The sequence below is a fragment of the Theropithecus gelada genome, chromosome 3 (genome assembly GCF_003255815.1).
Source record: "Theropithecus gelada isolate Dixy chromosome 3, Tgel_1.0, whole genome shotgun sequence".
Taxonomy (NCBI): Eukaryota; Metazoa; Chordata; class Mammalia; order Primates; family Cercopithecidae; genus Theropithecus; species Theropithecus gelada.
In genome coordinates, this window is record NC_037670.1 from 55,206,630 (window position 1) to 55,229,448 (window position 22,819).

The following is a 22,819-nucleotide window of genomic DNA, read 5'->3' on the forward strand; positions in this document are numbered from 1 at the left end:
TATGTCAAAATGTTCTCTTTTGGGCATGGCCCTGGCAAGAGTATCATCACCTGTGTGCCTGGCCTAGGAATATGTCACTATCCTGCTCTGTGCAGGGCCCGTTCCAGAGAGGAGAGTTACGTCTTCTAAGTGACTGACACAGTGACATGTCATGATGATGTCTGTGGGAATGGCGCAGCTGGGTGCTGGATCCAGTGATGTCACAATTCTTACTGAGAGCAGGCCCCAGGCAGAAGAGTTCCTTAACACTTCAAGGTTGGCCCAGGTAGATATGAAAATCCCATATGTAGGCTGGAACCAGTCTGAAGAGTGAAATCTCACAGGTGCTAGGCAAAGATTTATATCACATGATTATCACGATGAAATAAAGTTTTAGGGATTAGATTTACAATACCACACACATTCTGTTTTCATGTAGGACAGTTGCCTTCATCCATCTGTGATGGTGAAAGTCCTTACTGTCAGCTGGTGTGCATATGAGACTCACAATTTTCTCCATGTGCTAGACCCTGTTATGACACTCTCTATACAACCCAAGAGCGTTATAAAGTATGTGCGAGTGTTGTAATCTTCTGCGACCTTTTTACCAGAAGGAGACCCCTTTACATCACTCATGTCCCTAAACCTAGTTATAAGAGTCAAAATTTTTCCTATTAGCTGGGTCCGCATCTGAGTCATTATCATGCCCGTTAGCTGTGCCTAGGTATGTGTCACCATCTCCTCTGTAGTTATTAAACAGGCAGGACAACCACATCACCTAAGTCTAAGCCAGAAATATTCCAACATTCTCTTTGCAGGCAGGGCCCTAACAGAACAGTCACAAAACTTGGGTGCTAGACCCAGCTCTATGGCATAATGCCCCTTGTGGAGAATGTCCAGGCAGGAGAGGAGAGTCATATCACCTAAATGATGGGCCCAGAGATATGTCACAATAACTCCTGTTAAAAGGGCCCAGGCAAGAGAGTCACGTCCTTTGGATGCAGTGCTTAGAAATGCTACACTCTTCACTGGAAGCAGGGTTCAGGCAGGACAGGAGAGTCACATAACCTAGATGATGCGTCCAGAGATATGTGACAATCCCTTCTGAGGACACTGTTAAGATATGAGAGTCAAATCACCAAGGTTCTTGGCCCAGGTATATGTCAATATGTCATCTGTGGGCTATAACTAGGCAGGATTATTAAATCACTCAGGAGTTGGGCACAGGTATATGTCAATAATACCGGTGGAAAGGTTCAGGGATGAGAGTCACCATCCTGCACATGTCCTGGCTCCAGGTACAAGAGTCATTATTAGGCCTTTGATCTGGTCTCTGGTATATGGCACAATATTACCGGTGGGCAGACAGAAGAAAGGAAAGTCACATCAGCTGAGTGGGTGCTGTTCCAGTGAAATGCCACAATCCTCCTTGTGGGCAGGACTCTGGAAGAAGAGTCACATCACCTGTATGCTGGTTTCAGTGATATATCTAAATCCCCCCTGTGGGCAGGGCTTAGGCAGGAGAGGAGTCAAACTTCACCTTGGCAATTGGTCTGGATATGTCACAATGGCCCCTATGTGCAGAACAAAGGCAGGAGAGGGACTTCACCTTGGTGCTGGGTTCAGCAATATGTCACAATCTCTCTGGTGGTCAGGGCCAAGGCGAGAGAGAAGAAACTTCACCTAGGTGCTGAGCCAAGTGATACGTTACAAAGCTTCCTATTGACAGACCACCCCCCCAAAAAAAAAGAGTCACATCACCTGGGTGCAGTACCCAGTTACGTGTCACAATGCACCATAAGTGCAAGGCCAAGGCAGTAGAAGGAAGTCACATCACTTACATGATGAATCTAGATAAAAGCCACAATGCTCTGTAGGCAGAGTTCAGGCCAAGATTTCACATCAGCTGGGTGCTGGTCCCAGTGATATGTAAAAGTGCCCTTTGTCGCATTGCCAAAGAAGGTGTTATACATTGCTTAGGTGCTTGGCCCACGTATGTCACAATTTCAACTGTGCTCTAGGCCTAGAAAGGAGAGTCCAAACACTCAGATGCTGGGCAAAGTCATACTTCCCAATCACACACTTGAAAATGTTCAAAAATAAGTTTCATAGTGTCACACAAGTCCTGGCTTCGCGCATGAAAAGTCAACACCTCCTATGAGTTGGGTCGAAGTACAGGAGTCACAGTCTCAACAATGGGCAAGATTCATGTATAAGAGTCCCAATCCCACTTGAAGATTGTGTTCCAGTAAGAGAGTCAAAGCACCACAGGTGTGCTAAATCATTGTTCAAACATCACTAAACCCCGTGTGGATCAGATTCATGTATGAGAGTAACAATTTCAAGCTTCAACTGCTTATGTGTGTGAGATTTAGTATCTCATGTGTAGGCTCTCTTTACATGTGAGAATGATAATTGTGTCAGCTGGGTGTGCATCCAAGAGTCACAATAGCACCTGGTTGCTGGTGCCTGTTACGACACTCTTCGTACCACTCAGGCTTTACATGCTATACCTGAGCAGCACACTTTTCTGTGAATTCTTACAGGTGGGAGATCTAGGACTTTACCCATGGCCGTAAGACTGGCTGTAAGAGTTGAAATATTGCCCCTGGCTGGGTCTAGGTATGAGAGTTATGATTGTGCATATGAGCTGAATCCAGGTATATGTCACAATTTCACCTTTGGACAGAGACAAGACAGAAGAGTCACATCATCTGGGTACTGAGCCAGGGATACAGTATAATCTCCTTTATAGACAGGACCCAGTCAGAAGAGTCATATCAGTTGGGGACAGTCCCAAATAATATGTCATCATGCCCACTGTATGCAGGGTTGAAAAAATAGAGGATAGTCACATTCCCTAGGTGCTGGGCTCAGCAATATGTTGTAATTCCCTCTCCTGGAAGAGTCCAGGATAAAGAGAGTGATGTCACCTAGGTTTCGCACTCAGCAGTATGTCACAACTTCTTCAGTGGGCAGGATCCAGGCAGGAGAGGATAGTCACATTACCTACATGCCATATCTAGAGATATGTGTCCCCTGTGAGCAGGGCACTGGCAAGAGAGACACATCGCCTAGCTGAAGGCCCAGAGATATGTGACAGTATCCCCTGTTGGCTGGGTCCAAGCAGAAGAGTCACATTATTATGATTCTGACCCAGCGATATATCCCAATGCACCTGTAGTTTAAGCCAAAAAGTCTCAACACTGGGGTACTAGGCCTAGTGATATGACACAATCTCCTCATCTCTTAGGGTGACATCTTTAACTGTTAGCTTAGTGTGTATATAAGAGTTACAATCTCACGTGTTTTCTGGGTCATTGTACGACACACTCTACAACATCTGAAAGCTTTATACAACATGCATAAGAGTTGCAAACCACTCTGAGGCCTACATGCTCACATTGACTTGCAAACTTACATATTGCCCTAAACCCAATTAGTCGACACCTCTCCTATAGGCTGGGTTCAGAGAGGAAACCCATTATTATGCCTGTGATCTGGGTACAGAAACAAGTCACCATCTCACCTGTAGTAAGATCCACGTATGAAAATCACAATATTATATTTGTACTTTATTTACTTGTTAGATTCAGTACTTCAACGGTGGGCTTTGTAAATGTGGGATGGTGACTTTTGCTCTCACCTGCATGTGTAATAAACAGTCATGATCTTAACCTTTTGCTGGGCCCTCTTATGAAACTCTGTGTACCATCCAAGGAGATTTTAGAATATGAGTTAGTGTTGCAACCTTCTGTGAGCTTTCTACAGTATGCAACTCATAACCTTACCTATTGCCCTACGCATAGTGATGAGAGGCAAAAGATCTACTCTTGCTGGAATTCCAATTTAAGTTTGATCATCATGCCTGTGAACTGAAGCAATGTAAATTTCATAATTCCATTTGTAGAAAAAAAAAAGTGGCAAGAGGGTAGCACAACTTAGGTGCTGTGGCAAACAATATGTCACAGTGCCCTCTCTAGGCGGGGTCTAGAAATGAGGGTTACATTAACTGGGTGCTGGACCCAGCAATATGGCACAATCCCAAATGTGGAAAAAAAAAAAAAAAAACCCAGACAAATGATGAAAGTGAAAACACCGACAGAGTGGGCCCAAGATATGTAAAAATACTTTCTCTTTCTGTGGCACAGGCAGGAGACTTACACCATCAGGTGAGGGGCCCAGCAATATGCCATAATTCTCTCTTTAAGCAGGACCCAGGCAGACGAGGAACATCCTCTGGGTGCTGGGCCCTGCAATACGTCAAAAATTCCTTTTCACGGGCATGGTTCAAGACAAAAAGAAGAGTCATATTACCTAAGTATTGGGCTTAGCAATATGTCACATCACCCCATTGTAAAGGCTCAGGCAGAAGAAAAGAGTCACATCACTTAGGACACGGGCTCAGATATATGGCCCAATGTCCCAAGTAGGCAGGGCTCAGGCAGAAGAGAAGAGTCATTTCACCTAGGTGCTTCCCTAGGTATATAACACAATCTAACATGAGAGGTGAAAGCAGGCAGAAGAGCCACATGATCACATGATCTTGATGCTGGGTCCTGAGATGTGTAACAAGGCTCTCTTAGGACAGGCCCCAGGCAAGAGACTTGTAACAAATAGGCGCAGGTTCTACCCTTATGTCACAATGTTCCATGTGGACAGGGCTTGAGCAGGGAGTCACATCACCTACGTGATAGGCCCAGAGATATGTTACAATGTCCTCCTTGAGGCATGACCCTGGCAAAAGAGTACCATCAACTGTGTGCCTGGCCTAGCAATATGTCACTATCCAGGTAAGCAGGACCGAAGCAGGAGAGCAACATCATCTAGGTGATAGGTTCAGAGATTTGTCACAATGCCCTCTTTAGGACATGGACCTAGCAAAAGCATACCTGTGTGCCTGGCCCAACCATATGTTACTATCCCCCACTGGGTGCAGGGCTCATTCTAATGAGGAGAATTACATCACTTAAGTGGTTGACACAGTGATATGGAGAATTACATCACCTAAGTGGTTGACGCAGTGATATGTCACAATGATTTCTGCGGGCACGGCTCAGGAGAAAATGTAACATGACCGGGTGCTGGATCTAGTGATATGTCATGATTCTTACTGAAAGCAGGGCCCAGACAAGAGAGTCACATCACCTAGAGGTTGGCCCAGGTAGAGATCACAATAACATATGTGGGCTGGAACCAGTCTGGAGAGTCAAATCACACAAGTGCTCGGCAAAGATTTATACGACAATCACACTGGCAGAATATTCCCAGGATAAGATTTACAATACCACACATGTCCTGTTTTCATGAGTGACGGTTGGCTTCATATATGCGAGACGGTGACAGTCCTTATTGTCAGCTGGATGTGCATATGAGACTCACAATTTCACCTTTCTGCTGGGTTCTGTTATGACACGCCCTGTACAAGCCAAGGGCTTTCTAAAACATCTGAGGCTGCTATAAACTTTTGTCTTTTTTTATTTTTTTTTCTTAACCAGAAAGAGATTTAATCACTTGTGTTTCTAAAGTAAGTTATGAGAGTCAAAATTACTCCTATTTGTGGGATCTACATATGAGAGTCATTATCATGCCTCTGAGCTGTGCCTAGGTATCTGTACAATTTTCTCTATGGTAATGAAACAGGAATGACAGCCAAATAACATAAATGCTGAGCCTGAAATTTTCCAGTATTCTCCATATAGGCATGTTCCTGGCAGAAAAGTTGCATAACTTGGGGGTTACATCCAGATGTATGGCATAATGCCCATTGTGGGCAGTGTCCAGATAGAAGAGGAGGCTCATATCACCTAAATGATGGGCCCAGAGATATGTCACAATGTCTCCTGTTGAAAGAACCAGGCAAGAGAGTCGTATCATTTGGATGCAGTGCTTATAAATGCTATAATCCCTACTGCAAGCAGGGTCCAGGCAGCAGAGGAGAGTCAGGTAACCTAGATGGTACGTCCAGAGACATATTACAATTCTTCCTGAGGATATTGTTAAGACAGGAGAGTCAAATCACCAAGATGCTCAGGTGAGGTAAATTTCCAAATCTCATTTGTGGGCTACACCTAGGCAGGATTATTAAATCACTCAGGAGCTGGGCAAAGGTATATGTCACAATAACACTGGTGGAAAGTTCCAGGAATGGGAGTCACCATCTTGCATATGACCTGGCTCCAGGTTTAAGAGTCAGGATTAGTTCTCTTATCTGGTCTCAGATATATGGCACAATATCACCTGTGGACAGAGAACAAGCAGGAAGGTCACATCATCTGTGTGGGTGCTGGTCCAGCGAGATGTCACAAACTTTCTTGTGGGCAGGACCCTGGAAGAAGCGTCACATGACCTGGATGCTGGTTTTAGTGATGTATCAAAACTCCCCCTGTGGGCAGGTCTTAGTAAGGTGCGGACACTGACTTCACCTGGCCAATTGGCCTAGACATGCGTCACAATGGCAGCTATGTGCAAAACCAAGGTATGAAAGTGACCTCACTTTGGCACTGGGTTTAGCAATATGTCACAATCTCCCCTGTGGTCAGGGCAAGGCAAGAGAGGAGAAACATCACCCGGGTGCTGAGTCAAGTGATATGCTACAAAGCTTCCTGTTGGCACAACCCAAAATGCAGTTATATCACCTGGGTGCAGTACCGTTATGCGTTACAATGCACCATTAAGTGCAGGGCCAAGGCAATAGAAGGGAGTCACATCACTTACATGATGGACCTAGATATAAGCCACAGTGATTTTTCTTCTTTTTCTTTTTTTGAGATGGAGTTTCACTCTTGTTGTCAGGCTGGAGTGCAAATGGTGCAATCTTGGCTCACTGCAAACCTCCGCCTCCTGGGTTCAAGCGATTCTCCTGCCTCAGCCTCTGGAGTAACTGAGATTACAGGTGCCCACCACCACGCCTAGCTAATTTTTTGTGTTTTTAGTAGAGATGGGGTTTCACCATGTTGACCAGGTTGGTCCTGACCTCCTGACCTCAGGTCATCCACCTGCCTTGGCCTCCCAAAGTGCTCAGATTACAGGCATGAGCCACCACGCCCAGTCAGCTGCAATGCTTTTTATAGGCAGAGATCAGGCAAAGAATTGTCATCACTTGGGTGCTGGTCCCAGTGATTTGTAAAATGCCCTTTGTAGGCCAGCCCAGGCACTTTTGCTTAGGTGTATGGTCCACATATGTCACAATTTCATCTGTGGTCATGGCCTAAAAAGAAGAGTCAAATTATTCAGGAGTTGGGCTTTTATGGCCTAATCACACACTAGGAAAAACTCAGAAATAAGTTTTACAGTCCAACACAAGTCCTGGCTTCGTCAACACCTCCTGTGAGTTGGGTCAAAGCAGAGGAGTCACAGCCTTAACGATGGGCAAGATCTATGTATAAGATGCCCAATCCCACCTGAAGATTGTGTTCCAGTAGGGGAGTGCCAGCCTCACAGGCGTGCTGAATCATGCATCACCAAACCACAGGACAATGATGTCTACTTTTACCACTTTTATTCAATAGAGTACTGGAAGTCCCAGTCAGATCATTTATGCAAGACAAAGAAATAAAAGACATCCAAATAAAAAAGGAGAAAGTCAAATTGTCTCTGCAGATCACGTAATTGTCTATATAGCAAAAGTTAAATACTACACTAAAAATCTTTAGAATTAATAAAGAAATTCAGTAAAGCGGCAGAACACCAAATTAACATACAAAAATTAGTAGGAGCATTTTTACATGACAAGAATAAGCCATCTGAAAAAAAATTCAAGAAAATATTATTTACCATAGCTATAAAAAATAAGTCTTACTTCATTCTAAGTTCACACTTGTGGTAAGGTTTACCTTTATTTTTTATCATTTGGACGTTCAGTATTCTCCAACCCATTTGTTAAAAAGACTGTTCCTTTCTCATTTTGAGTGATAGAGACAGGGGACAGTCAACGGTCCTGGGCGAAACTCTACCTTCAAGCCTAAAACAGTAAGAAGGCTGAAAAACTGGACTGCTGGTTTCAGATGAAGCCCACCCTTTCCTGATTGTTTCTCTCTGAATAATTTCCACTTGTGCACTGGGAAAAGAAGTTGGAGCCATAGAAATTCACACCTTTTGGCAAGGGAGGAGCCTGGACTCTTCAGTTGCTATGTGGTGACCTGCTGTTTGTCAATATGTGAGGAGGGGGCCTGTTAACAGGAGTGTCTCTCATTTTGCTGACAGTTTTTTTTTCTTTTTCCTTTTTGCCCAATAAACTTTACTCCTCACCCTTCAGTGTGACTGTTAGCTCATTCATTCCTGTTCATGTGATAAGATTCTAGTTTTAGATGAAGGAAAAAGTTCTACAATATTTTGGTGTCTAGATGTGGGGCTTGAGGAAGGGTAAGATGTAAACCAAAAATCTTTTTCTCCTTTGCTTGTAAGCATTTTCATCCTTGGACTTCTCCAAGGGTAGAGGAAACTGTGCACCACCCCACCCCAACAGCCCCAGGCACATGTGGGATAGACAGGTGAATGGCGGCTCCTCATCCCTGTCTCCTCTGGGCTGGAAAATGCCAGGCATTCATGGTGTCTTCCCCTTCACCGGCCAAGGGATCCAGCCTCATCCAACAACAATTAAGCTTTTTCCTCTGTTGAAGGAATCCATTTGCCTAAGAATGAAAATTTTCTTCCCTGCCCTTTTTTTCCCCCCTTTTATTCACACTCTCAGCAGTTTACTTTTAAGCAACAGGCTTTTTCTTCTTTTTCTTAGAAAAAGTTTTGCTGGGCTAGGACCTCAACAATCACTGCTTATATTTTTTGCAGTTTTAAGTGAAAGGGTATTTGTGAGGTTGGTCTTGAGCTATGGCCAATCTGGTGTGCTTTGTACGTCATTCTCTATGGTTGTTAGGAAATTTTGCTGTAGGCCTCTATCTTGTTTTATGTTTTCAGGAGCATGACCTGTAACCACGTGGCAATGTTTTGTTTTGGTCTCTGCCATTTAAGGAATGAGTCCCTTCCGGTTTCCTATCAGCATGTAACTTTTGCCATTTGCAGATTCTCTTCCCCTTCACAAACTGCCTCAATTTTTTTTCCACTGAGCACCTGGTAAGTTACCTTTGATAAAGTTTGAAAGCCAGAAATACTGGCTGCTTGGCACTGCTAGAGTCAGGTAATAAGGAATTTAACAGGATTTTCTTAAAGAGTGCTCAACTTAATTAAAAGTGGATATCCAAATTATAGGTATATTTTAAAAACCTTTATGTTTTTCTCTTCTGGGATCTTGTTTTGCTGGGAAAAGGTTTTTTTCTCAGTCAACTGAATTCTTTTTCTTTATTTTGTCTTGCCACTCTAATGCATGCATGAGAGGCCAGTAATTCAATCAGGAAATTGGCAAATTAAAAACCTTATGGTGACTGGGTTTTCTTCTGCCTGTCTGTGTAGTTGTATATGTGTTGTGTGTGTGATGTCTACAAAAAAGAGCTCTAATAAATTTATTTAAAAAATCATAAGCATTTGGATAAAATATTTTTTGAAGGGAAGATAAAAGCTGTGTACCTTTTAGTTCACATGACTGTTACTCTTTGAGAAATAAAAACAGCCTTAAAGATTATTGGCAAAACACAAATGTCATCAATATACGAGTAGGTGAACTAAATTATGCAGGTCAGATACTAAGTTTGCTATATGTTTTAAGGTTATAAACTGCTTTTTTGGTTTTTTAGAACAGTTCAACCTTGCTTCACAATTGGTAAGACCTGAAGACAAATGGAATTAACCACACCCTTAATTATGCTGAAAGCAGCCAAACCCTTGGCTGCACCTAGCACATAATTAAAACAACTTACCTGGTTTTACATTAAAGTAAAAATTGCTAGATGTTACCATTGTAACATGTAATTGAAACCACTGGAAGTAGATTTACATACAAGGTGTGTAAGAACAGTCAAATGTGTTTTAAATAAAAGATTGTAAGAAGGCATGGAAATATAAATTATTGCCTAGAGTCAAACAATTGTTTTGAATTACATAAGATAAAGCTAAAAGTTCAAACAAGTTGTAGAAGGATTGTAAAAATAAATGTTGCCAAAAAATTGTGTGTGAACATTAATTAAATTCAAAAAGGGTTTTTTATAAATTTAGCATTGACATAAAAGCACAACAAGGTACTCTTAAGGCACTAATCTGCTCTTTAGCAAAATTTGTGAAGAATTATGAAAGGTTTTTGCTTTTTACATTTCTAAGCCATCATTTTGGTTAAATAATTTATGGTAATCTGAAATTTTATTTCATAACATCAAGTGTTTTAAACCCCTAACATGTAACATCCTTCTGAAAATCAAACTCTAGTTACAAAATTGTCTTTCCTAATTCCTGGCTTTTGGATGCTAAAGAGGGCTCCTGGAGTATCCACAAGAGAAGTAAATAGGATTATATGACAGGTTTAGTTACAGAGAATTGCCAAAATGGTGTTCAATATTCTTTAGATTATATGGTGGTGAATAATACTAATACATGTTCCAAAATTGTATGGGATTTCTAAAATTCTAATGTCTGAAGTATATGCTATACCACAATTAAGGTTGTTAAGTTATTGTAAACCACAGAAATAACCAAAATTTTTTGTCAATCATGTTTCTGACTGTAACTATCCTGGACATTTTGTTATACACAGACAATTGCTGTCTTGTTTTGATTTTTTTCAAAAAAATCATTTTTAATCAGCTATAGAACTTTGACAGGTGCTCTCAAATGCATGTTTCTGATAACTTTGGAGCTTGTGACATTGGAATATAGGAAAAACGTACAGGACTCATGAAGAGCTAAAATGTTCATGAATATTAAACAAAACAAGAGTTAACTGAATGGACTGGACAAATAGAAAACTGAAGTAATCTTGCTGACTTTTGCTTGTAACATTACTGATCATTGTATTGTTTACCAGCATCAAGGAAACTTATTTTGAGCTTATTTGCAGCCTTTAATATTTGACTAAGGTGCACTCCTGTGAACAAAATTTGGAGCATGTTTGTCTCTCTGCCTGGCTTCTCCAGAATTTGAAAAATAATGTGAGTATTCTTAACCTATGGCAATATGGCTGTTTGCATCGGGTATGCTTCCCTTTATGGAATCAAGCTCAACTTGCAGAGCCAATAAAAGCCCGTTGGAAAAACTGGCCTCACACCTCATCTATACAGTCCTTGTGCAGGGTTCCTGATCTGTGGTAAGTAAAGAATGATACTTTCTGATAGGCCCAGGAGCCCCAAGTTTATCTTGGGACCTCAAGAGGAGAGGATCACCCAATTCATAAGTATTTGATAGTACAAACCCATGGCTGGGCTTGACTTTAGAAAGTCCTATCTAAAATTTCTTGTGGAACAGAGTACCATCAAAGCCAATGTAAAAGACCTATGTAAAAATAATTATACTTGCTGCACTTTATGCAAATAATCAGGCCAAGTATAAGACTGAAGTTTATTTCACAAATAACTTAGTCCTATCATGATTTGTTTTTAACAGAAAAGAGGACTGGATAAAGATTATGTTTCAAAACTTATTATACATTTGTCATTAAATTCTAAACTCATTAGTTTTGAGTTTTTGCCTACATTTTAGATCAACCCTGTTTATTCCTGTGAACCAACTAGTGATCTTCAACTGTAGCTCAGAAGAAACAAAAAGGGATGGGTAATGTAAAAATCTGGATTAATATTCTATTTCTGGGCAATTATCCTGCAAATCCTGCAGAGTGATGGGTATAAATTGGGTGCCCATCCCAATCTCAGTAAGCATAACTACAGCCACTAGTTATCTGGGTGTGTCAAAAGACATTCTTTTCTCTCCCTTGTGGAAAAAGGACTCAATTCCATAGCTTCATTTTAGCATTCAGCTCATAAGGAGTCTATGCAATCCTCTGAGACATAGTTTTGTCCCAACCTCAATTCTAAGCTTCAGGTTGAAGCCCTAGGAAAGAATATGGGATCTGAGAAATCCACAGGCAGATGATAATGGAGGTTAAAAGGCACAGTGCAGATGAGCATGACTAATTCCAGCCGATTAAGCCAAGCCTCCCATTTCATAGATAAAGATCATGCAACGATCTGTGGAATAAATGAGGTCTAGTCAACTCCAGAACCACAGACAGCAGGAGAGATAGGGTAAGAGCAAATATTTCCACCCCCCTAGGCCTCCCTGTTAACTGGGGTGAAAGCTGCTTGGACACCCATGGGTGGCACCCTGTCACAATCACTGGGACTTGGGGATACAAGGATGGAAGGGGAAAAGAGAACATTCTTTCTTCTGTCAACATACCCTGGGTATTTGCTAGGACAAAAAAGGAACCAGGGACACCTGCTCCTCTCTTCCTAGATGAGTAGCCATTCATTCATCTTCAGTCGATACCCTTTTCAAATGCATCCTGAACCCTTGGGACTCCTTTGAAAACATGCTTTTTTCCTTTTATCTCCTCTGTCTTCTCTTTACAGATAGGTAATCATGTCTTCATACTATGGGGCAGTCCCCTCAGATGCATCCTCCAAGCTTGGAAGAATTAATTTCCCAAACCTTAGACTGAGTGGCTTGGGATTGGAGTCAGAACAAAAGAACCCAGAAGCCTGACATGCTGGCAAAAGGGTAAAAGATTTTTTTTTTTCTTTTTTTCCCCAGTTGGGCTTTTGGCCCCCCTCTCCCTATGCGAACTGGTAAAATACCTTGGAATTTTTGAGCTGTCCTTGCCACCTTCCCTGTTTTGTTTTAATACATGCTTTTTAATAACCCAGTTTGATTCTTCCCACCTTCAGGCTACCAAACTTCAAACAGTCACACAACCACAGCCTTGGACAATGGCCCCTTTCATAGGGGACACTTAGATAGGCCTCTTAGGGAGATCTGACTGCCATTTTTCCAAAACAGTGCCCCCTGTCAGCAGGAAGCAGTTAAAAGTGTTTTTTGTCCTCATCTTTATTTTGATTCTAACAGCAGTTAGATGTACTTCTTTAGAGAGGGAAATAACAGAGTTAGAAAACAGCCAAGGGTCCTGGGCGAAACCCCATCTTCAAGCCTAAAACAGCCTGAAGGCTAAAAAATCAGACTGCTGGTCCCAGATGAAGCCTGCCTTTTTCTAACTGATTCTCTCTGAATAATGTCCACCTGCACACTGGAGGAAGGGAGTGAAGTCGTGGAAAGTTTACCCCTTGTGCAGGGAGGAGCAGCCTGGCCTCTTCAGTTTCTGTGTGATGGTCTGGTGTTCACCAGTCTAGGAGGTGGAACCTGTAAACAGGACTCCGACTCACTTTGTTGAGGTTTTTTTTTTTTTTTCTTTTTCCGGTTTTTAACCCAATCAACTCTACTCCTCATCCTTCAGAGTGTCCCTGAGCCTAATCTTTCCTAGTCATGTGACAAGAACCCAATTTTGCTGAAGGAGAAAGTTCTGCAACATGAGAATTTGGAACCCTCATTTAAGATAAGCTTAGTATATGCATGTGGCTTCTTTTATCTGTTTCAACATTTTTCTGTCTTTATGCCAACACCACAGTATTTTGAGTACCGTAAATTTGCAACATATTTTTAAACAAAAAAAGAATTACACCTCTGAGTTTATTGTTTATTTCCAGGTTATTTGGCTACTTGTGGTTTTTTTGAGTGTTTACAGAAATTATAGGGCAATATTTTGGTGGCTCACTCCTGTGATCCCAGAACTTTGGGAAGCCAAGGCAGGTGGATTGCTTGAGCCCAGGAGTTTGAGACCAGCCTGGGCAATATGGTGAAACCCTGTTTCTACAAAAAATACAAAAACTTGCTGAGCCTGGTGGCATGCACCTGCAGTCCCAGTTACTTGTAAGGCTGAGGTGAAAACATCAATTGAGCTTGAGAAGTCAAGGCTACAGTAAGCCATGATTATGACACTGCACTCCAGCCTGCATGACACAGCTAAATATTGATTCAAACATTTTAGAATATTTTAGTACTGCTTCAAAAAGTTCCATTGGTTTTTTTGAAAGAGATCTCATTGATTTGTAGATCATTTTGAATATCATTAACATCTAAAGAAACTTACACGTTCTAATTCTTGAAAAATAGTATGCCAAATAATTTGTTAAGTTTTCACATATATGCAGGCATGCTAATTTTCTTTTGGTTTTTAATTTCCAGTTATATTTCATTGTAGTCAGAAATACTTTTTATGATTACCATTTGTTTATGCTAAAACTTGCATTCTAGCTTAGAAGTTTGCCTATCTTAGTACACGTGCCATACGCAATTAGAAATATTATGTATTATGCTATTGTTGGGTGAAATGTTTTGTAGATTATTCCCAGATCTTATTTTTCTTTTTAACCTTTTATTTCCCTTTGCATTTGCGTTTATCTTTATTTTTTCTTTATTTTTTCTTTACTTTCATTTTTTTCTATTAATTTTATTTCTATTTTTCTTTTTTCTCATTACATTCTCATTTCAAATTTTCTAGAATTCTTGCTTGTAATGTTTTATTTAATGTTTTTGTTTCTTTTATTTCCATTCATATCCCCTATTATTTTTCTCCACATTTCTTTTTTCATTTTTCTAATTCTTAAAATTTTCTTATTTTATTGCAAATTATTCATTTCTCTTGATTTTATTGTATTTATTATCTTCATCTTCATTTTATTTTTCACTGATCTTAATCACATTTGTTTATTTTTCTTTATTTCAGTTTGTCCTTACTATTTCTTAATTACTTTAAATTTATCTTTATATTTCATTTTCATTCTCTTGACTTCATTTGTTTCACTTTATTTTTCTATATTTTGCTTTGTAAAACAGAAGGGATGAGCTATTTTAGACTGGCTTAGCCATAGTGGTCAAGATTGCTGAGGCTCTCTGGCAGCCACTATACCCCAGGAGTCTCCAACCCAGAGTATAGTCAGGGCCTCCTAGCAGGATTGCTAAGATCCCTGGGCAGATCTTTCATTGTTACAGGCCCATCTAGCATTCAGTGTCATGGGCCATTTCTGCTGCTTTCTGAAGCCTGCTGCAAGTCTTAGTGTTGCTAGGCCAAGACTCTGACTCCCTCTTTGTGTCCCAATGGATCCCCCACACATAATCCAGGGCACTGACTTCTTTCCCAGGAGAGGGCCACACCCACTCCACTGCAGCAGGGCATGTTTGGACCATATGTGTCTTTTCTTTGTTATAAAAGAAGTTTTTTTTGTTTTTTGAGATGGAGTCTTACTCTGTTGCCCAGGCTGGAGTGCACTGACGTGATCTCAGCTCACTGCAACCTGCAACCTCCGCCTCCCGGGTTCAAGTGATTCTCCTGCCTCAGCCTCCCAAGTAGCTGGGATTACAGGTGTCTGCCACTACACCCAGCTAATTTTTTTTTTTTTTTGTATTTTTAGTAAAGATAGCGTTTCACCATGTTAGCCAGACTGGTTTCGAACTCCTAACCTCAGGTGATCCACCTGCCTTGCCTCCAAAACTGCTGGGATTACACGTGTAAGCCACCGTGCCCAGCTGAGAAAAAAAATTTTTTTTAACTTGACATATAACTTATTATGAAAATGTCAGCTTTATGGGTAGATATACATGCAAATATGTGCAAAAATGAACATTTCTACATCTTATTTAACGATTTCATAGAGTTGCTATTTTACCCTTTCCTGTCTTTATATGTTCAATGGGAAAATCTTCAGTGAAGACTCCTCAGTATGATAGACAAAATGTTGTGCATTGATAGATGCAGTGAAGTAACTTCTGGTTTTCACTTGGAGCTCTCACAGCTAGGATTAAAAACCCTTGGTTGTAAACTCACATGATGAGGAGTTATAGTCTGCCATCATAATTGTTTTCAATTTGCCAAGGGAAAAAGTGGGAAATTGTTTCCCTCAGACCTACTCATCTCCCTTTCATAGGTTTTCAGGGTGTGCACTGTCCAGATTGCTTAGAAGCTCATGATCATGGAGGTCGTATTTGTCAAGAGAAAGCTTTGTTGCAGGATTAAGTGAAGGTGTTTACCACTCAGGACCCATGGGTCCTCCAGAGGCAGGATGAGCTTAAAAATCATTCCTGAATCCAGAAAGTAATGACAGAAGTTGGGGGCTGCCCACAGGAGAAAGAAAAATGCTCCCTTTTCCTTTCCAAGTGGTCACTGCTTATTCTGGCATTACTCTTGCTTCTGACTACGATGTGTTTCTTAGTCATCTTTCTTGGTATTCCACTGACTGTGCATCTAAGGAAAAGATGAGATGGATGAGAGTGGTAAAGAGAACAACTGCATCCTTCTATAGCCGATGCCTTGGTGAGTTTTGAAGCACACTGAGCACTCGGAAATCCTTCCTCACTATGGGGTAAGTTATGTCAAATTCGACTCCCATGGAAATGGCACCAGGTTCAAGATGTCAAAGAAGAGACTCAGAACCAGTGAATGAGATATGGAGTTTTACTGGGGACTTACATAGAGGGGAGAAGGTCCAGTGTCAGTGGGCTTAGCAGGATAACCATGCCCACTTGCAGAAAGCATGCAGTTTGTATAGCATTTTTATTTAGCACTTTTTTTCTGAGCAACCTTTCACCTGTCAGACTTCATTTAACAAAAAAGGAATGGCCTCAATTCCCTGTGTGGCCTATGTTCCATGCCACAGGATGGGACAGACCAGGGGCTCAGATGTTCCTCATAGATAAAAAACAATCTCCAGGTTGGCCACTACTAGATTTTTTAGCTTAAAACTCTGAACATTCAGAAGCATTTTTTATACATGGTCAGACTCCAGGTATGCCCGAGTCAAGTTAACACTGTCAGTTGCATCCATCACACAGGCTGGTTCAGGCAGTGGAGGTTCTTCTTCCTGAGACTATATTCAAAAAAGTATTTGCTTTTTCTTGAATCATTGGGTTGACAGTTTACTAAAGGCCTGAAGTGTGTGCACATTGCTGGTACAGTTGTCTAAGTTAATGAGATGGCTTCATAGTTGGTAGGGCCTGTTCCCGTTACAGGTGTGACTGGGTGTGTACAGGCTGCTGAGGTGCCTCTTTTCCAGACTTTCATTGGACCATGACATTCTGAGGCCCCAGTTCCACCATTTTCCAAGGTGGGACATGCTGAACCAGTCCCTGGAATTGTGGTTCAAGGTGACCAGGCTGCGGCTGCTCTTTAAAAGGCAGAACTGCCAGGTCTGTGTCTTATTTTCCTTGTCATTCTAACGTATCTTTTGATACGGAGACGAGCAAAGTCTGAGTATGTGACAGCCCTCCTGCTAGAGTTGGTACTATTTATACATGACTCTTAAGAGTCAAAGTAGGTTGAGAGATCTCTCTTCCTGGCACAGCCTGAGTAGGCTAGAGTACTGTGACCCTTACAGCTTAGCTCATGCAGTCTTCAGAGGAATTTCAAAAACCATAGGATGAGGGGGTAGAGAAAAAGCTGGTATAAATGACAAGTTGCAGGTGAAATAATTGGAGGCAGGAAGAGAACGGGACCTGCTTGGAACAGTACACACACTGCCTGGGTACAGCTGAACAGTCAAGCCAGTTCTCTGATTTGGGCCTTGTGCAGTGGGACTAACAGGCCCACTTCTGCTCTGGCCTGGATGCTGAACACTGGTTCTAGAACCAAATGTGGATTCTGGACTCGGGAATTCCAGTTGGGTTTCACAGGCCAGTGAAGTGAGGAGGCCCAGGTGGGCCCACAAAAGTGGCTGTGGGTGAGCTTACGCCACACATGACTGGCTGCTTCTATGCCTACATTCACAAGAGAGATCTTCTTCCTCAAAGGCATGCCCAGGGAGATCTGAGGCTCATAGGAGCCAAGTGAAGAAAAAAGGTGATGCCTCAGCCCAGTGCTTTTGCCCTTCCTGGCTTGTGGCTTTGGGGGCTCAAAGTGCTCATCAGAAAAATGGGCAATGAAAGACTGGCTGCTCATCCCACTTTTACCAGGCGACTGCACAATGCTCACTCTGCAGCTCCAGGTACAGCCTGTGTTTCAAAAAGCTGGGGGATCTCTGGGCTGAGTTCAGGAGTCCCCCTCAGGGACTCATCCTGCCTACCCCTCTGTGCCCACCTGACAGCTCACTATGTCTGCTGTATGCCACCCTTATTGCCTGCTCTTGCCAAGCCCATGTCTCCCTGGGTTGGCTGGGGGCACATGCTCACTGAAGCCCAGGTGGCCTGACCATCCTTCCTCCAATGTACAGCCTTAGGCAGGTGCCACCCAGGTTTTCTCCTAGAATGTGATCTCAGGGGATCGCAGCAGCACATTCCACTCTAACTTACTGACTAGTTAATCAAAAAGTCACTTAATGTACCAAGGTGGGTGTGGGCCTTGACACTCTTGATATCCTTCCTCTAGTGGGGCTGCCATCCTTATTTCTTGGTGGAAAAAGCTAGCAGGTGAGGCAGGATTCAAGTGCTAGGGACAGGGCAGAGAACCCAGGCTGGCCTCACCCAGGGCCCTCTGTGGCTCCTGCAGGCAGGAGGGCTCCATGGAGCTTCAGACCCCTTTTCTAGGATGGTGCCCATAGCCCCTTCCTGGATCTCCAAGAAGGGCCCAGTCTTTCTGCAACCTGCACCTACTGGTCTCTAAATGGAAGGTGAGCATCTACCAGCACTTACTGGTCTCTAAATGGAAGGTGAGCATCTACCAGCACCTACTGGTCTCTAAATGGAAGGTGAGCATCCATTTATGTTTGTGGACATGGCCTTCTGCTCCATTTCCATGAGAAATACCTAGGGAATCCTGGGCCTGTGGTGGAGGTTCTCTAAGTGCCAAAGTCAGTAAGTCTCAAGAATATAATTAATAGTATTTTCTGCACATTACTATCTCAGGGTTACTTTTGCCGAAAAACGTGTAAAAACAAATATTAAGATTTTTATCCTTTACATTATCTTAATTAGGTCATCATACAAACCTTTTATTTTCCTCCCAATCATTGAATTTTTGTTTTATTCTGTTTAAATTGTTACCTGCTTTAGAGGCAAAAACTTAAAAAAAAATACACTACACAAATACTAACAGGTAACAGCAATTTATTTAAATGTAATTAGATTTCTTTAAGTAAATAATTTAAGTAAACAGTTTATATTACTTGTATAAATTATTTTACATCTCACCCTCAATCTTAAAAAAAATTTAGCTAGGTATGCAATTCAAAATTGACAGATTTTTTTAAAATAGGCAACTTAACATTTTATTGGACAAGTTAGGTAATATTGATTCTCAAATATTTTATCTTAGAAATCAACACACTTGACAATTGATATTCATAGTATCTATGAAAGTGACATTCTGAACGTGCTTTATACTTGCCAAAAATTTAGGAGAAAAAAATCTATTCTGGCCTTCAGCAGTAAAACTTAAAGATTAAAGAAATAAGATTAAATTTACTGGTTAAATTACCCAAAAAACTGAAACAGATTCATTTACTTGTTCTTTATCTTTCAGTATCTGATAATGAACAGATTTTAAGATGTTCAGAATCTGCTTCAGTATAGAAATAAGGCCAAACAGCTCTTGTGAAAGAATCATTAAAATATACAGAACAAACCTATCACTTACATTACTTTAAAAAATCACCAAATTCATAGTCCAAAAGAATACCAATCTTATTGGATTTTACTACTGACAGAAGTGGGCTTTTTTAGGACCTGATGCAGCATAACCATTCTATATATCATCCAATTGCCCCCCAAATCAACCCAGAACTGAAGGTTGATCCTGCCAGGTCCTAAGAAGACCGTCTTGACACACACCCAATTTTCATTCAGGATCATTTCCCACTTCTCCTTCCAGTAATGTCTGCCAGAACTACACTTCTGAGAGCCCAGAACAGCAGGGCAGAAATAAAATCTCCTTGGGTTGTAATAAACATTTGGTTTTGTTCTTCCATTACACAGCTTTTTCTATCCTCGGAGACAATAAGTTGAGGATGTGCTGTGTCAAGATCTAAAACCAAGGACAGGTGCGGTGGCTCACACATGTATTCCCAGCACTTTGGAAGGCTGAGGTGGGTGGATCATGAGGTCAGGAGATCAAGACCATCCTGGCTAACACGGTGAAACCCCATCTCTACCAAAAATACAAAAAATTAGCTGGGCCTGGTGGTGGGCACCAGTAGTCTCAGCTATTCAGGAGGGTGAGGCAGGAGAACTGCTTGAACCTAGGAGGCGGAGGTTGCAGCGAGCAGAGATCACGCCACTGCACACCAGCTTGGGTGACAGAGCGAGATTCCATCTCAAAAAAAGAAAAAAAAAAGATCTAGAATTAAATCTACTTGAAATAGTTCTGTCTAAGCCAGAATATAGAGGAGGACGACTAAAATCCTATATATATATTTTTTTTGGAGACGGAGTCTCACTCTGTCGCCTAGGCTGGAGTGCAGTGGCGCGATCTCGGCTCACTGCAAGCTCTGCCTCCCGGGTTCCTGCCATTCTCCTGCCTCAGCCTCCTGAGAGGCTGGGACTACAGGCGCCCGCCACCACGCCCGGCTAATTTTTTGTATTTTTAGTAAAAACGGGGTTTCACCATGTTTGCCAGGATGGTCTCGATCTCCTGACTGCGTGATCCGCCTGCCTCGGCCTCCCAAAGTGCTGGGATTACAGGCGTGAGCCACCGTGCCTGGCCCTAAAACCATATTTTATATTTTGTTAATCTATATGAAAAGAGTTCAGAGTATTTTAGGTTTCAATACCTGTGGTGCACACTCTTAATACATGTCAGCAATTCCAGGTTTGACTGCATAGAATTGCCCATTACCTCCCCAAGTAGATGTTTAAATGTAGAAACATAATCTGAAAATTTTACAAGGTTTTCACTTAGTTTTGCTAAAATGTCCATCTCTTCATCTTGTTTCAATTGTGAGAGTCAACTGTGCAACATGGGTACAATTATGCTCTCTTCATATGCAGAATTAATGTCATTGTTTTTACTACAGATACTTTCCATTTTTCACCTGAGACCACAGGCTAATTTCAAAAAGAATATTTACTTCTAATTATGTAGCTTCTGTTACATAGCTAGTATTGTCTTTGTTTACTTCATGTATATGCCAAAAAGACCTGATAACTTATGAAACATTCAACTGTTTACTTCAACAAACTGGCTCAATAAATTTAATAAACTCAATTATGTCAATTTTATAAAGTAAAATGAACAATAACTAAACAAAAATTGGATTAAATAGCATTCTCTAATTGAAACAAAATATAAAATATACTAAACATACAATACATGCACTATGAAATTATTCACATGTGAAAAATTATTTTGTGAACACCATTAAATATTATCAAAGTCACTTTCATAATCTCTGAGGGGATTATACAAAGAATGTTTTATGAAATTAGACGAAAAGAAAATTACATATTATGTCTATGGTGAGCAATAGGCAAACAAACAAACAACAAAAAATTAGAATTTGCACAAGATGATTCTAAGCCAGGAGCAATAACATTTTAGATAAATGAATTTAATACACAGCAGAGAAAATAGATTTGCTTTCAAAATCTTTGAAGTTTCTGGTTTGCTGGTAACTGATCAAAGCTTGTAAAATTATCTATTTCACTCTAATATTTTTCTTTTCTTCTCAAAGTAGGTACACAACCATAAACAAATACGATTACTTTCTCTATAAATCTGTTACACCTAAAGTTTATTTCATAGTGATATATTTGTATATTTAAATCCATGTAAAACAAAATTAAAGGTCTGTATGTGTTTAGCAGACCAGAGAAGTCATGTTCAACAGAAAAAAGTAGGATAAAATTTTGTAAATAGTTGTTCAGAATTCAGAAACATATAGCTCCACTATACTCATAATCTTTGTTACAACCATCATAATAACCTGTAGTTACAACAAAACAAAAATGTAAGTTATAGAAACCATATTCTCTAAATTATTTTAAGTTAAAGACCACTGACAAAGGGATCACTAGAGATGTTATTCCACTGTCACCCAACAGTATATTGTTACCTATAACCTTGGGTTAAGATGGGATAAATTATCATCAGTGGCAAGATACATATTCAGTGTAAAATAGCCTTAACACAGTAACAACAATTTTGGTTTATTAAAACAAATTAAGTTCACACGTTGTCATTTAAAAGGCATTTTGAAATTCACTGTATTTTAATAACCTTAATTTGCAAATGGTAAAGCAATTTCCTTCTAAAATTCAAATTGTTTCTCTTACTAAGCAGATTATCCTGATCACTTACCACACTCCTATCATCCTGTCACTTACGACACCGCTGTAAACTACTAAGTGGCCTTTCCACTTAGGATTTCTTCATGTATCTTAGATTTCAGTTTACTTAATCTTCCATGGGAAAGTATATAAATCTGTCCATCTAATAGAGAAGAACCTCTCATAACTCTGGTGCAGCAATCATTGACCATGTTTTCACATAAATTCTAGAAATGAAGACACAGCATCAAATGTAAGAATTAAATTACATCAATATTTGCTTTTGAAAAAATACTGAATCCTTTTAATATAAAAAAGTAGGTTCCTTTTGGAGAAAAGTGATCGAGACTGCTGACTAGAAGCAGCTAGACTGTGTAGTTCTCATAGAGAGGAATGCAAGGTATACACAAATACAGCACCTGCAACTGAAACATCCAGGTACTTGCATTGGGAATAATCAAAGAAACAACTTATGGAGAATGGAGTAAAGCAAGGCAGGACAGTGGGCCACCTGGGAACAACATGGAGCCAAGGGAACCTCCCCACCCAGTAAAGCAGTGAGTGCATGTGTGATCCTGGGAACGCACAATTCTCCCACAGATCTTCGCAACCTTCAGGTGAGGAGATACTCTCATGGACCCACTTCACCAAGGCCTTCAGTTTAACACACAGAGCTACATGGAGTCTTAGCAGAGCAGCTACTCAGGCCTGTGCAAATTCAAGA

General features: G+C 40.9%; 1 pseudogene across 1 annotated transcript; it reads right to left on the reverse strand.

The window, feature by feature from the left end:
* Positions 1 to 18,922: 18,922 nt before the first annotated feature.
* Positions 18,923 to 20,854, reverse strand: LOC112621605 (annotated as a pseudogene). Its single transcript, XR_003118754.1, has 4 exons — positions 20,848 to 20,854; positions 20,541 to 20,754; positions 20,189 to 20,224; positions 18,923 to 19,884 (listed from the first exon to the last, which is right to left on the reverse strand). The product of XR_003118754.1 is annotated as a tripartite motif-containing protein 60-like (transcript).
* Positions 20,855 to 22,819: the final 1,965 nt, after the last annotated feature.